This window comes from Alligator mississippiensis, chromosome 3 (genome assembly GCF_030867095.1).
Source record: "Alligator mississippiensis isolate rAllMis1 chromosome 3, rAllMis1, whole genome shotgun sequence".
NCBI classification, from domain to species: domain Eukaryota; kingdom Metazoa; phylum Chordata; order Crocodylia; family Alligatoridae; genus Alligator; species Alligator mississippiensis.
In genome coordinates this window covers 104,765,663-104,771,662 of record NC_081826.1, presented here as the reverse complement: position 1 = coordinate 104,771,662, position 6,000 = coordinate 104,765,663, and positions in this window count along the sequence as shown.

The following is a 6,000-nucleotide window of genomic DNA, read 5'->3' as shown; positions in this document are numbered from 1 at the left end:
GGCACTGATGATGTTTCAATTGACTTTTCCTTCAAATGCCAAAGCTTTTCCTATGTAATAGCATGTGAATTTTAAGTAGAAAGACATTATCCTTTATGAACTGTTTCACTGCAATACTATCAATCATTTTACTAAATGACTTCTGCATGTTACATGAGCAAAATGCTGAATCTATCAATCCCTCTTGCTTTATGACTCTCAGGATAATGTGGAGGCACCACAGCCAAAAGAACATACATTAATGCATCTCAAAACGCAAGACTCAGCTAATGTAGAGAAGCAAGTATGCCTGATGTGGCTCATTTTAAAATAACAAAGAGAGTAAGTTAAATGCGGAAACTATTGGTGTCACACACATAATGATACATAATATAGGGTAATTCTCCCTGCATATCAGCAAAAGCTAGTAATGATGGATTAAACAAAAGGGAGTTTCATTTTCAATAAATAAAGCTCTCATGTTGTAATTCCTTCTTGTTACTGGCTCATTACACCTACTACACCAAGCTACTGCATGCAAAACTGTTGGTCAATAAAGGTATGTGCTGTGTCTCTTTTAAGTCTTTCAAATGTAAATTTCTTACCTTAGCCCTCATTTCCATTCACATGGCAATATAATATTGTAGTATATAGCAATAACAATAGCCTGAACCAATTTTTTAGGTTAATGTAGCGGGAGGAGATTTAGAGAAAGAGAAGAGTACCATACCTTTGACTTGTTGAAGACTACATCTGTTTGTTTTCTTGGTTGGTCTAATAAAAGATACCAGATTTACCCAAAGAATCTTGTCTACCTATGTCTTTCTCTTTGGTATTTTAGGCTGATTTAAGCAGCCTATTGGCAACACCAAAATCCCAAAATTAATCACTTCAGTCAAAAAGACCAGACTTTTAATTCAGCAACCATTAATGGTTAACACCCTTTTATCTGACTTTAAATGTGGCCATATCTTTCTCCCAAGGTTGAGAGAAAGGTCTCTTTTAAGTGAGATTTTCCTTAATGGCTCTAAATGTAGACTCAGCAGTTGGCTGACTGCCAATCAGTCTCAGAGAGGACTCCCACTGGCATGTATATCAATGCTTGAAGAATAAAAATAGAGTATATATGTCTATCTTCTTTAATAAAAAGGTAGGTAGCATAAAGAGGATTATGGTCTTGGCATGCTATGGAGGACAAAGCTAAAATCCAGTTTTCACCCAGACTCTGACATGAGAATGTTTTTACAGTGCACCTTGGAAGGTCTTGTAGAAATGTAAATGTTAAAGACTTTTTACTACTTTTAAAACACTTTTACTACTCACTTTTACTACTGTATGATCATAATCCAGCTATAAAGAGGCTAGTAACCATGTTATGCAGTGTGACATGGAGACACAAATAGTTAAGGGTTACACCTTTCATCAATCCATATATGAAACTTCCTATTAAATTATGAGTAAATCTTAATGCCAGGATAAATCCCAGAGTCTCTTACCCAACAGTCATATGGGATATCTGACAGACCTAAAGCAAAACACTCATATCTCCTATCCATTATCCACATTAATATATTTTCCTTCCTAAAAACCAAAATTAATGCCTGCCTGTACAAAAATAAAGCCAAGAAATTCTGTGTAGTCCAGCTGGTTACAAAGACAATCTGATTTTTCAGTCTTAAGCATCAGCAGAACACGAACATGAAGGCATAGGCACAGAGTTCAGCAAAAAGGCAGAGGGCACAATGCTTCCAAAATAATGATTTTTCATGAAACTGAAGTCTTACAGTTCAGGATATGTAAAAGTAAGTTTTGGTGAGGGAGGGAAGGTTCCTATCACAAATTGTTTTCTAAATTAGGACAGAACTTGCCAAACTCCGGTTTGTTGGTCTACAAAAGACATCTGGTTACACAACGCTGACTCGTGCATTTTAGTTGCAGCTGCTTAATCACATTAATAGAAAACTAAAATGCATTGTGAGATTTCCAAAACTAATCAGTCTTGGCTTACCTCTATTCACACTGAAAATATTGGGCAAAACTCAATTCATCTCAGCTAAAAAAACTTTTCTAATATTGCTTTCCCAATTTCACTGTCAAAAGGATATTATGAGATGCTGAAATGGCCAGTGTGGCTACAAATAAAGAGTATGATGGCCCATACTAATGACAATCTGTAGACCACAATTTCAGTTGTGAGCCAAAACTGATAATGTTTGTGAATCCATTAATTAGGAAGGTGTATTAAAAAAAATTCAATACAGATGTTACACATAATCTGCAGTAAGTGATCAGAATTTAAATCAAACCCATAATCATATAGAAGTTTAGGACACATAGTCAGGACTAAAAATGATGGAACTTGGTCTAAGAGAGTCGTGGATCAATGCACACTCAAATTATTTGAATTAGATTAGTTCAGAGCACTGAAATTCTGTACCAGATCCCCTATTGAATCAAGTTAGTTCACTGTCATCCAGCACCCCAGGCTCCTTTGTGAGCCCCAAACTAACCCCCCCGGCCCCACAGGGAGGTGTGCTGAAATTCAGCCTGTGCTCAGCTGCTCTGGCTGAGTGCCCAGCTGGCCGTGGCCTGGGGCTCTCATAGAGCAGGGTCACCACAGTGCCTGATGATGGGTGCTTGTCCATCCCTTGTAGCTCACTCATGCTCCTTGGATCTACACCCACCTATGAGGGGCATTGGGGTCCCTGTGTGGGTGTGTGGGAACCCACCCACGGACCCTCATACTCCCCGTGAGCACAGACCCAGAAAGCAGACCACACTGCTGCCTTTACTGCTCGTCTGCAACTGACAGAGGACTGGGGGCAGCGCAGGGCTTGTGCCCAGCAACCAACTGGCTGGCCTGGCTGCTGGACTGCACTCAGCAGTGGAGGAGCTCCCCCAACTTGCTGGCCTTGGAGGCATGCAGGCTTTCTGCACTAGCCACTTCTTCCCTCGCCCCCACCACCAAAGGGCAAACTTGTGTTCTGTTCACTACCAAACTAACCTGGACTGCTTAGGAAAACCCACGTAAATTGGTTTAAATCCATCTCAGGCTTTTTGAATGCCTTATTGTCTTGAACCATTTTTATCCTGCTCAATTTCTCTTAAATTTACTTCCTGATAACTAGAAGAAACCAAAAGTTGGGGGTATTATTTAGACCTCAAAAAGTATAAATCCATTTGTTGCATGTTCCATAATGTCTTCTTTCAAGACAAGTATAATTATCAAATCTATTTTGTGGAAGAGGTGTTGGAATCAGACATATTCAAAGTTCAAACCCAGTGATCTAAAGGAGAGATTATTTGAAAGAGAATGTTCTCAAAAGTACTAAATTCTTTGAATGAAATCAATTCATCTGTCTGGGTCTGATTTTACAGACTTCAAACAAGACAACAAATCAGTTTTTATGGTATATTTTATTGTATTTATTTTATTTTATTATATTTTACTTCATTTTTGGCAAATTAATACTTCCAGTCCATTGGCTCAATAATTCCAATTGGTTCTATTCTTGGAACTATTTCCATCGAAGTTGGAAAGCAATTCCTTAATGTATTTTTACTCATTTGAATCCATAAATGAGCAATTTTCAACACCTGCAGAAATGTAATTGCCCCAAAGTCTTTTGCCTATCAACAGTCTCTGAGCAGTGAAATATATCATCAATATCTGGCAGCCTATGTTAGCTTCATACAGCAATTAAGTAGTTTTGAATAACACTATTAGTTTCTGAAGTCATATCATTACTTGTTTTTGAAGTCCTGATGTGAACACTTTTATCCACCAGGACTTCTCTCTGATTTTCTAAGCCAGTGTGCTGAATACATCCAGTCCTATGGGCCTGATTCAAAACACAGGCCATGTCATCTGGCCAGAAATTTAGTAGTGGAACAAGCAGCAGCAGTGTTAATTACCACACCTTGGGAACTGGTAATTAATGCTGCCACTGCTCCCCCACTGCCAAATATTTGGGCCCATAGGAAAACCTTCAGGCCACACAACATAGGTCTACGGGCCATATTTTAGTCGCGCCTATTCTCACCAATAAGGTCAGTGGAACAGATTGTCTATGAATTTATTGGGACTGTAAGGAGCTTTTGAAATACTATGAGTTATGTGAAAAGAAATGCAGAAAAAATATAAAACATATATCTGAAAATCTTGTCTCAATAAAGTGATGTCATATAGTGGATTTGGGCCACTAAGCTGAAAACATAGGAAACACTTCAAAAAGCTAAACTTGAAGGAATCTCATCTATGCTAATATAAAGGATTACTTCCTTGCTACAATGGCAAGGAAAAGGTGCACCCTTTAGTCAAGACTGAACATAAAGTATGTTACATAACAAAAAACATGTTTTTATTTCTAAACCATTTTTTATGGGAAATATTAATATTTTCTTCCCCTTTCATTACTTCAATTTATTATGCTTATGCATCTTTTCACATTTGGGTAAATCAAACTCCATGAATTTCAGTGGGGCCAGGAATTCATCTTAGTGTTTTATATTTACCTAAATTAGGCTATGGGATTTTTTAAGTACTTGCTTTGGATTTCTATATAGGATCTTACGGAAGAAGGGCTGGAAGGAACACAGTCATCTAGTCCAGCCCCCTCCTCAAGGCAGGATAATTCCTCTGTAAACCATGCCAACCAAGTCTCTGTCAAACCTGCTTTTGAAAACTTACAGGGTTGTAAACTCTACAACTTCTCTAGGTAGCCTGTTCCAGTGCTTGACCACCTACACAGTCAGATAATTCCAATGTTGATTTTCTCTGATCCAGCTTGAGGCAGCTGCTCCTAGTCCAGGCCCCTATGGTCATGGAGAAAACCCAATCTCCATCTTCTCTATAATCACCGTTCAGTTATTTGAAGACTGTTATGAAATCCCTCCTCCATCATCTTCTACACACTAAATAACCCTCATTCTTTCAGCCTTTCCAGGCCTCTATAATCATTTGTGTTGCTTTCTGCTGGACTCTTTCTGAACTATGCATATCCTTCTTGAAGTGTGAGGCCCAAAGCTAGAAAGAATCACTTTCCTTGTTTTGTAAGTCACATTCCTGTTAATACAAGACAGTATACTGTTGGCTTTTTTTTGCAACAAGAGCACATTATTGGCTCAAATTCCACTTATGGTCCACTATAACCCTCAGATCCTTCACTGAAGTTCTGCAGCCTATCCGCTCGTTCTCCAGTCTGTGTTTGTGTGTACAATTATTCTGACTTAGCACTTGTTCTTGTTGAATTTTATCTGGTTGTTTACAGATGATTTTCCTGTCTATCCACTTCAATCTGGATCCTAGGCCTACCATCCAGAGTATCTGCAACTCCACCCAATTTGGTGTTATCTATACATTTTCTAAGCGTGCGCTCAATCACACAGACCAAATCTTTAATGAAGATGTTGAACAATACTGACCCAGGACAGACACTTGAGAAACTATACTTGATACCTCCTCCCAACTAGACGCTGAGCCATTTATGACTACTAGTTGAGTACAATGATCCAACTAGTTATGTACCCACCTTACAGTACTTTCATCTAGTCTGTTTTCCCTCAGTTTGTTCATGAGATTGTTGTGGGAGATGGTGACAAAAGCCTTGCTAAAGTCAAAGTATAATCACATCTACTGTTTTCACCATTCACAGAGCCTGTCAGTTTATCACAGAAGGATATGAGGTTGGTCAGGCATGATTTGCTCTTGGAAAAATCAATGCTGCCTGTTCCTGATCACCTTGTTCGCCTCTAGGTGCTTCACAATAGATTCCTTGAGGACTTGCTCCATGTTCTTTCCAGGTATTCAGGTCTAACTAACTGGTCTGTTATTCCATGGTTCCTCCTTCTTCCCTTTCTTAAAGATGGGCACTATATTTGTCCTTTTCCAATCATCTGGGACTTCACCCAATCTCCATGAGTTCTCAAAGCAGATATGGTAAAGGCTCTGAAATTACCTCAGCCAGTGCCTTCAGTACCTTATGGTGCATCCCTTCTAGTACTGCTGACTTGAAAGAATCT